The sequence below is a fragment of the Procambarus clarkii genome, chromosome 5 (assembly GCF_040958095.1).
Source record: "Procambarus clarkii isolate CNS0578487 chromosome 5, FALCON_Pclarkii_2.0, whole genome shotgun sequence".
Lineage (NCBI taxonomy): Eukaryota > Metazoa > Arthropoda > Malacostraca > Decapoda > Cambaridae > Procambarus > Procambarus clarkii.
Window position 1 is genome coordinate 29,501,941 of NC_091154.1, and position 10,895 is coordinate 29,512,835.

Below are 10,895 nucleotides of genomic sequence, written 5' to 3' on the forward strand. Positions count from 1 at the left end.
GGTACCACTGGCGTCGACATGAAGGACGAAAGGCTTGGTGATATCTGGAGAGGCGAGAATGGGGTTAGAACAGAGGAGGAATTTGAGTTGTTCGAAAGCAACGGTTTGCTGCATGGTCCAATTATACCGTTGCTTGGGACTGGTTAATAGAATTAGAGGTGTGGCGACTGTACTGAAATTCCTCACAAACCTACGGTAGTAAGAGGCAAGACCAAGGAAGCGCAGGAGCTGCTTCCTGGTGGTAGGCTGTGGATACTGTAGGATGGCTTGAGTGTGTGAGTCTAACGGAGCTATGCTGCCACTCCCAATAACATGACCCAGATAACGCACTTTACCTTTCGCGAAAGTGGACTTGCCCAGGTTGATGGTGAGGCCGGCTGTCAGGAGCTTGGAGAACAGACGTCGCAGCTGGAGCAGATGTTCACTCCAGGAGTTGGAGGCTACGACGATATCGTCCAGGTAGGCGTATGTGTTATCCAAGCCCTGGATGACACGGTTGACAGCTCTTTGAAAGGTGGCCGGGGCATTACATAGTCCGAAAGGAAGGCGTTCATATCTGAAAAGTCCAAAAGGAGTGATGAAGGCAGATATCTCTTTAGCGCGCTCCGTTAGACACACTTGATAGTACCCCTTAAGCAAGTCCACTTGGGACAAGTACTGGGCACTACCAATGGCATCAAGGATGTCATCTATCCTTGGCAAGGGGTAAGCATCCTTGACAGTGACAGAGTTCAGTTTTCGATAGTCAGTGCACAACCGCACCTTACCTTGGGGTTTGGGCACCAAGATACAAGGTGAGGCCCAGGGGGACTCACAAGGTGTAGCCAGTCCATGATCCAAGAGGTATTGCACCTCAGCACGCATGACTTCCTTCTTGCTCGGGCTGATTCGGTAGAAGGGTTGACGAATCGGCCGGGTGTCGGGGAGCAGTTGGATGTCGTGCTGGGTAACATTACACTCCTGGGGATCATCTCTGAACAACTCTTGATGTTCTCTGAAGATCTTGACGAGAGGTGCACTATGATTATCCTGAAAGTATTTGGGAAGATCATTAAGGATTTCGGAATTAGAAAGCGCTGACTCCTTGTCAGTGCTTTCGGGAGGAGAAGCTGGGAAGGTCTCACTGTGGATGTAGGGTTCTGTGAATGTGGAATAATTAGTCAAGACAGTGGGAGGAGTACCATTATATTGCTTCAGGAGGTTGACGTGGCACAGCTGGGTCTTCCGCCGCCTATCTGGAGTCTCTATCACATAATTATTATTATTCCTGCACTCTTTGACGCAGTAGGGTCCTGAAAATCTGTTTTGTAAAGGTGAACCTGGGATAGGGAAATAAGCAAGGACGAAGTCTCCCGGCTTGAATTTTCTTACTTTGCTGGTCTGGTCGTAATGAGTCTTCATTCTCACCTGGGCTTTCAATAGATTATCATGGGCAAAGCGGTGGACTCTCTCTAGAATGTGCTGAAGGTTTTGAAGAAACTGGGGCACATTCTGATGCTCACTGAAGGTGGCATCTCTGAGAGAGTCTTTGAAAGCCTTAAGGGGAGTACGGCACTTACGGCCGTAGAGCATCTCATAAGGAGATACTCCTAGGGACTCATTGGGGAGACTTCTGAAAATACACATTATTAGGTCAATCTGCTTATCCCAATCCTTTGAGGTTTCACTACAAAACTTTTTCAAGAGTGCTTTGATGGTCTGATGACTACGTTCAAGAGAACCCTGTGAAGCAGGATGATAGGGGCTGGACAATACCTGTTTGATGTTGAACTCCTCCAGTGTCCTTTTGAAGAGATCACTGGTGAAGTTGGTGCCACAGTCACTTTGAATCTCCCTGGGAAATCCGTATTGAGTGAAGATCTTCAGTAGATGTTTGATAACCGTAGCAGCCGTGATGTTCTTCACTGGAACTGCTATGGGAAATCTGGTGGTAGGACACAGGATGGTTAGGATGTAGGCGTTACCTGAACTGGTCCGAGGTAAAGGACCAACACAGTCTATTATGAGTCTGTGGAAAGGTTCCGCAGGCACCTGTATGGGAATCAGTGGTGCTCTGGGAATGGAGACGTTCGGTTTGCCTGCCATCTGACATGTATGACACTGTTTTACGTACTGTTTGACGTTGTTTACCATACCTGGCCAGTAGTAGTCTTGACGAATCCCATGGTAAGTCTTGTTGAAGCCGTAGTGGGAGAATGCTCCGTGGGCCAGGTGTAGAATAGTGGGCCGCAGGCTGGTGGGAATCACAAGTTGTTCGGTGTTGGCCCAATCGTCCTCCTCCTTCAGTTTACTGGGTCTATATCTGCGGTAGAGCAAGTCGTTCTCTAGGAAGAACCCAGGAATACTGTCGGGTTGAGTCTCAGCCTGGAAAAACAATGGTGTTAAAGTAAGATCTTCCCTCTGCAACTTACGGAACTCCAACTTGGTCAGATGCGGGGGTAGTTTCTGAGGGTCTTGAGGGACAGCGGTGGCAGTAGAGTCAGCTGGCTGTGGACGTGCGGCTTGTGCACGGGTGGTCACGAGAACCGGAGGAGAAACTTCATCACTCTCTTGAACCTCTGCTGGAACATACTCGAGAATAGGATTACTTGGCACAGAGTTACACACCTGGGGTTTGTCCATGACGATCAGGTTGGTCGGTTGCAGGTCTTCTGCCAAGTCGTTGCCTAGGAGAAGTTGCACTCCAGGCATGGGAAAAGGCTTTTCCCTGACGGCGACTTGGACTTCCCCGTTCACGTAGGGACAATTCAGGTGGACTCTGGCGAGAGGGTATGGAGTGGTAGCAGTGAGGTCAGTGATGAAGACTGTTTCCCCGGTGTAGACTATGTTGGGCACAGCCGACTTCAAGATGATCGATTGTAGAGCCGCTGTGTCCCTCAAGATCTTCAATTTGAAACGTCCCTCCGGATTTGAACCGTTGGCAGAGACAGTTCCAGTATACAGGTGGTTACTGAAAAGAGAAAGATCATTAACATCAACACCAACATTCATCACAGGCTTACCGGACTTAGGAGGAGTTGGTTTGGGTCGTTGTTGGTCAGTGGTTCCCTTGTATTGAGACTTACCACACTTGTCTATGGTATGTCCATAGAGTCTACAATACTTGCAGTACAGTTGTGAACCAGCTTGATCGGGGCTCACCTTCTCGTAACTGTACCACGACTTCTTACTGGAGGATGGTTCAGGTGTCAGCCGGTGGATGAGGCTGTAAGTGTCAGCCGACTTAGCACACTTCAGGTAGTCGGTTTCTTCTTTATCTGCTAAGTAGAGGCGGACAGGAGGCGGCACACGTCTCAAGAATTCTTCAACAAGCATCAGGTTGACGAGTTCTGTAAAAGTAGAGACATGTGCTGCTTCCAGCCATTTCATGAAATACCTCCGTTTCGTGTTAGCAAACTCGAGGAAGGTAGTGGTACTTGCCTTCAGGTGGTCACGGAATTTCCTTCTATAACTTTCAGTAGAGAGGAGGTAGGCGTCCAACACTGCTTGTTTCAGAGTGTAGTAGTCATTCTCAGACGCCAAAGTACTGAGTGTGACTGCAGCTCTACCTGTAAGATGGACTCTGAGAAGTGTGGCCCATTGGTCGACAGGCCAACTGAGTTGATTAGCAAGGGTTTCAAAGGTGGTAAAGAACACATCAACTTCTGCTTCTACAAAGGATGGCATTAACTTACTTGCATGTGATATATTAAAACTGACGGGAAGATTGGCAGTAGCTTGTTGGCGTTGAGTGAAGTGTGAAGTTTCCAAGGCGATTTCACGTTGACGACACTCTAGAGCCAGAGTCGCTTGTTGTTTGTCATGTTCGCGTTGCATCTCCAACTCTCGTCGTTTGGTTTCAAGCTGTACTCGTTCCCGCTCCTGGAGTGTTTCAAGCTGTACTCGTTCCCGCTCCTGGAGTAGGGCAACCTCACGTTCCTGGAGGGCGAGTCCGCGTTCTTGTTCTTCTCTTCGTATGGCAGCTGCTCGTTCTTGTTGTTCGAGGGCTTCCCTTTGCTGCTCACGTTCAATCTTGGCCAGCTCTAGTTTGAGTTTCAGCGTTGCCAAATCAGTTTTATCTGCAATATAGTAAGTTTCATGAGTTTCAGAGTCTATCTTACCTTGCTCTAAATAGTAATCCAGCAACAGGTTGTGTAGGTCATTTTTGTTGGCTTGGTAGGGAACTTCTAGTTGATACTCATGTGCAAGAGTTCGTAGTTCAGTCCTCTTGGCACGACTCAAAGTCCCTATTTCACCTGCTGGATTTGCACGGAAAGTTTGGAGACGAAACATGGTGAAATTAGCAAATAAAGGTACACGAATGTTCAATAATGAAATGTCAGAAACAGGACAACGTGGCAACTGGCACCTATCCTGTGTGATCTTTAACAATTAACGTTAAGTGAAAGATATTAAATGATTAAATTAAATCAAGGGCGCAGGAAATCTTGTACCCGGTACTCATGTAAGAGAATAAGGGCAAGAAAATCCTACTAACAAATGAAACAAAGTTTCGAAAACAAATGAAACAGTTAAATGCTTCAAAAGTAAAATTGGTAGTCCAAGGATGTAGGCATACCTTGCCAAGTCTCTATAGGACATAAAGCAAGTTTTTCCTACTGAATTTAATATGATACTTACAGAATTAGCGAACTTTTGTGCTCTGAAAAAATAAGCTAATTCCCTACCGTTGTATGTATCATCATCTCTGACTGACGTGTAGGGGTGCGAGGTGTCAACTGGTGACGAGAACTGCTGCTGAGGTCCCAATTCAGCAACTAAAGTTCGAGCTAGAGGAACTATGGCCCTCTTTATCCTCCTACAGTCAGATTGCAGAAGATTGGGTACTCTTGACCCGGGGCAGACCACAGTACCAGGGTACCAATATGATGATCTGTCAGAATGAGAAATATTCAAGGGACTTAGATGGTAAATACGAGTAATAACAAGGAGGGAGAGATGACCAATTAAGAGTATGACTGCGGCCTACAGTCACCACGTAATCCAAAGTTGTCTCACCTTCACTATATGTTACTCTCGTAATGCACAATACACCGCACCTTATAAAAAATGAAATTGAATGAAAAATAGTAAAGCTACGTTAACAAAGTTAAATACGCTTACCATAAATTACCACTTGGCACCAGTACCTGAGTGAGGCTCCTAGGACAGGCCCCCATATAACTTGTGACGGTAACGCGTTGGTGTTCGGCTGTTTAAGGCTAGGGGTATGGCCTCGTCACATAGTTATAAAAAAAAAATAGAAAAACTGGAACTTCGTCTGTGGTAAGGTAAGGAGAAGACACACAAAACACAAGTAAACTTTAACAATGAAATTTTAATTACGTTAAATAAATCAAAACATGAAAATAATGCACAAACAAATTCTTATAATAAAATCAATCAAAATAATAAGAATACTTAAATGACACAATGAAAAGTTACGTTAAGGCAAAATAACAAGAAGTGCAATACAAAAGTTAAGTGGGAAGGGCTGGAATATTGGCTTAAAGCCACCACCTCTCTCAGTACACTCTAGAGTCTAGCTGGGAGGAGTGCTGGCTACGAAAGCACTGAACATTCTGAGGACTGATGTTGGGGCGACCCCAGACATCAGGTAGTATTGGGGGGGGCGAGGCAGGTGCAGCCAGACCGGCGACCAATCAGCGGAGTCGTAGCGATCAACGGGTAGTTTGGTGGTTGGAGTTCGAACAGGTGGCTGGTTGCATACGTTTCTGCTCACCCTGGCAAGCCTTGCTGGTGCTGGTGTTGTTGTCGTTGTTGGACATTTCTTCCATAGTCTTTTTATATAATTGTGAAGACGTAATTTTGGAGGGAAGAGCAGGCTCAATCTCTTGAAGGAGATTATCGTCACACTTGATATACATTTTTTGAGCCCACAGCTTCCCAAGAATATAATACTGTTAACATTAAATTATAAAGAATTTTTAATAACTGTGCCAAAGCTGCTCTTGCGAAGGAAGTTCTACTATCATCAGAAGTGTTGCGGAGGAACAACAGAGATTAGCTTTTGTTGATAAACTCGTATAGTATTTAATTAAGTAGGTGGTGTGTGGGACTCCTGGTTATTAGATAACTGTCTTTTTATGGCATAAACTGTCATGTTATCTTATGTTATCTTATGTTATCTTATGTTATCTTATGTTATCTCATGTTATGTTAGCTGCAGGCGAAGACTCACATATATTTAAGTGTACGTGTGTGGGTTTCTATTTGGCTGTACACACCTAGTTGTGCTTGTTGGGGATTGAGCTTCGGCTCTTTGGTCCCGCTCTCAGCTACACTCACTCAGGCTGTGAGTTTATGCGTTTGTGTGTGTGTCTTTACGGAATGTCTCTTAGTATATGTGCGTTTGTGTGTGCTTATCTATCAACGTTTACCTATTTGTGACTCCGGAGGGGTTAGCTCTAACTTCTAATGCCTCGCCTGCCAGCCTTGTTTTTCCTATTACGTTATCGTTTCCCCCATTCTGGTGTTGAAACTCGTTGTGAAATCTGGTCTTATAAGTTGTGGATGGAGGTGGCTTCCAGCACTTCTTTCGTCGCGTTGCACTTGTTGACCGCCAGTATATACTGGGTATTTCCTTATATTTCCTTATATTTCCTTATATTTCCTTATATTTCCTTATATTTCTGCGACTTATTTGCGTTTTTTGGGTCCCACTTACAGGTTCTCGTCCAACTTTCTCTCAGTTCACATGGGTTAGGAACAGTGGTGGTTACAGGACCGAGCCTTGCGGGACTCCCCGCTTGTTACATTCCTCCAACGTGAGACCTCACCTCTGACTATTAGTGTGTGTGTGTGTGTGTGTGTGTGTGTGTGTGTGTGTGTGTGTGTGTGTGTGTGTGTGTGTGTGTGTGTGTGTGTGTGTGTGTGTATGTGTGTGTGTGTGTGTGTGTGTGTGTGTGTGTGTGTGTGTGTGTGTGTGTGTGTGTGTGTGTGTGTGTGTGTGTGTGTGTGTGTGTGTGTGTGTGTGCTCACCTAATTGTACTCACCTAATTGTGCTTGCGGGGGTTGAGCTTTGGCTCTTTGGTCCCGCCTGTCAACTGTCAATCAACTGGTGTACAGATTCCTGAGCCTACTGGGCTCTATCATATCTACATTTGAAACTGTGTATGGAGTCAGCTTCCACCACATCACTGCCTAATGCATTCCATCCGTTAACTACTCTGACACTGAAAAAGTTCCTTCTAACGTCTCTGTGGCTCATGTGGGTACTCAGTTTCCACCTGTGTCCCCTTGTTCGCGTCCCACCAGTGTTGAATAGTTTATCCTTGTTTACCCGGTCGATTCCTCTGAGGATTTTGTAGGTTGTGATCATGTCTCCCCTTACTCTTCTGTCTTCCAGTGTTGTGTGTATGTGTGTGTGTGTTTGTGCGTCTGCATATGTCTTTATGTATATGTGTGTGTTTCTATGCATGTGTGTGCCCTCCGCAACACTTTGCAGCAACACTACGGTCTTTCTCAGAGACACAATTTTAATTCACTAAATTAAAAATACCAATTAAACAATTGCCAATTAAGCAAATGCCAATTAAACTATTCTCCAACAAAAGCAATACGAATCTCATCATTCCACTGTGGTATGCTACAACAAGTGTGGACAAAAAAGTTACCAGAACAGCTTAGGTAATGTATAAAAGTATTTTTAGCATAAAAATAATAATAATAAATCCCTAATTTACTATCAATCCTAAAACCCACCACTGCATAGATAGACAGTAAACCGCGAGCGCTCGTTGATCCTACTCACACACACTAAGAGGCTATCTACGACCAACCACTAAACGATTAAACGACTCTAAACGTCGCACACACACACACACACTAAACGACTCTGCTCGACGAGTCCTGACCCCAGGGGCTTCATGCTATCACTGGCTACAAATTAGGGGTAGGTAATGGACTGTGGGTTTGAAGGGCACGTAATATATGGAGCTCTCACTATCATATCTACCTCTCCAGCACCTGCCTAGTTGCTTCTACCTACTTTTCATATCTACCTTCCAAAACTCATCTATCTCTTTCCCTTCCCCACCACCGCCTCTATCTCCCTCCCTAACACATCTACTTCCCTCCCCCCAACATATATATCTCTCCAAAATATCCACCTCCCTCCCCCCAACACATCTACCTCTTCTGCCACATCTACCACTCCACAACATCAACCTCCACGAACACATCTACATTTCTCCACATGTAGAAATGTACCACCAGATTACAATTAATCTGGTGGTACATTTCTACCAGATTAATTACCAATTACTCAATTACAATTACCACCAGACCTCGCCCCTCTCAATATCACCCTCCTCCCCAGGGCCCACACCCACCCTTTTCTCTTCCACCCCTGGGAGTAAGAGGAGAAGATGAGGGCAGAAAATGAAAAGAGGAAAATGACAGTGTAACCGAACAGGATTCTCACTATCTCGTCGGACTCCGCTTAAAAGAACAAGACGCAATCGAGACCAGACAGGGAGGATCATACAGCGCACTCCGGATACTCTTCAAAAATAATAAAAAGAACACAATTCGAGAGGAAATTAACTTTCTGGTTGAGGGGAAGAGGTGAGAGGGAGGGGAAGATGAAGGGGAGGAAGGGGGAAGGGGTTAAGAGTGTGGAGAGAAGATGATGGGGGGTTAGGGAGAATATGATGATGAGGCTAGAATGTGAGAATGATAGAAGGTGAATGTGGGGGTAGTGAAGAAGGTGAGGATAATCACTGGCATAATATATGGGATTAGTGACCTTCTAATCTCCATGGAATATAAGGATTAGATTCAAGGGATGACGCCCAGCCCATTGCAACGCCTGGGCTCGAACTCGGGCCCCTCCTGCAGGAAGCAACGCCGTCGTTGTGTATATCAAAATAATTCAATCCACATTGCCTTATCAGTTATCATTCCATTTGTGCAAACTTAATCACTCTCTGTATAATAATCAAAGCAAAATACATTACGAAAATGTTTGTTATCAATCAGAACACAATTTTTGTAACTCGCAAAAAATAACATTGTACACTGTATTAACCAGTACTCTACACGTACTAGTTAATACAGTTAATACTCACTACCACACACTTGGTCTCACTCGTCAGCCAAAAGCAAGATTTCCACCCAAAACTTCTATATGGTAATGTTCCCTTGAAGTGATTATAATGCTATTAAATGTTATTAAACTAATGTTATTAAACCCACACTCATTCCTTCTGGTGCTGTATGTCTGCCCTCTAGTTTCCTCTATTGGTCCCGGGAGCATTTCCTTGTGTAATGAAATATGCAAATACGCCGAGGGTGCTATAACGCACTTGCTAATTTGAGCTGGCAAAGATGGTGGTGGTGGCTGGTCGCTGGGGTCTCAGTCGACTCCTGCTTCTCTCGATTCACTGTGTCTCTTCTGCTTTCTCTTATACCGAGAAGGATGATTTGTTCGTCTCCACCGCTGGTGCCCACCCTACTATAACATTCACCACCACTGGTGTACACACACTACTCCAACACCCACCACCACTGGTACACACACTGTTCCAACACCCACCACCACTGGTACAATTACCTATTAATACCACTACATAATTATCCCCATCACAGATGCTTCACCTGCCAACCACTACCACCCAAACTACCCATTAGTACCACTACTTCCACCACCAGTACATCCACCACCACCAATAACATCAGGTAATTACGACAAACCACAACCACCACTAAAATCACTACTACCACCATTACTATCACCACCTAACTCGTCCTCTCCAATAGTACATCGTATTTTGACGTGATGTCCTATTTCCTACTCATGGGGTCCACGGATAGGTTAGTACATCATTTTAGTAACGTTGTGCACGCTAGAGAGGACGGGCTACACAACCAACATCACCATCACAATCACTAACACTCCAAAAGTGGGCAGACAGAGTGGCTATTAGAGTTCAACCCCAACAAGTGTAAGGTAATGGGGAAGGAGACATAGGCCGCCATAAGAAATCTACAACCGTAGAAACGGCGTCGTAGAAAAGTTATAAAATGACTTAAAATCACCGGATAAAACAAGATTGGTAGACAAGGAGCTAGACCTCACTCTCCCCTTCACCGGTAGTCACTATTAGGTAAACACTATTAGAACTCTCACTATACCACGACGACCATTACAACCGCCGGCCACACCCACCAGCCCAATTGCTAATTATCTCTGTGACTTCTCTCCTCCCGAAGTGGAGATGCTCTCAGTAAGTATCCCACTCACATCTCAGTCAATAGGAAATATTTACGAGTCAATCTAGAGTGCAACACCATACCTGGCGTCACTATCACACACCTGGCATCACTATCACACACCTGGTGTCACTACCACACACCTGGCGTCACTACTACACACCTGGTGTCACTACCACACACCTGGTAAGGCAAGGCAGCTAACCTGAGCAAGCGATAAGCCAGTATGCTCACACAGTACTTCGATACCGTGCTTCAAAGAGCTTGTATAGCCGTACTGGCTTACCTCTTCAGGTAATTATCTTTCCACAGACCAATTAAGAAAGAGACGGCAGATATATTTATATATATATATATATATATATATATATATATATATATATATATATATATATATATATATATATATATATATATACATATATATATATATAGAGAGAGAGAGAGAGAGAGAGAGAGAGAGAGAGAGAGAGAGAGAGAGAGAGAGAGAGAGAGAGAGAGAGAGAGAGAGAGAGAGAGAGAGAGAGAGAGAGAGAGAGAAAAGCAACTTAAACACGCTTGACATATCTTGGAATTAATGTGACATCATGAAGTAAAATTATCGTGTATTTTGCACTCTGTGGATCAGCGTAGCGTCATACACAGAGAAATGTATAATTTACGATCATTATACTGAGAGA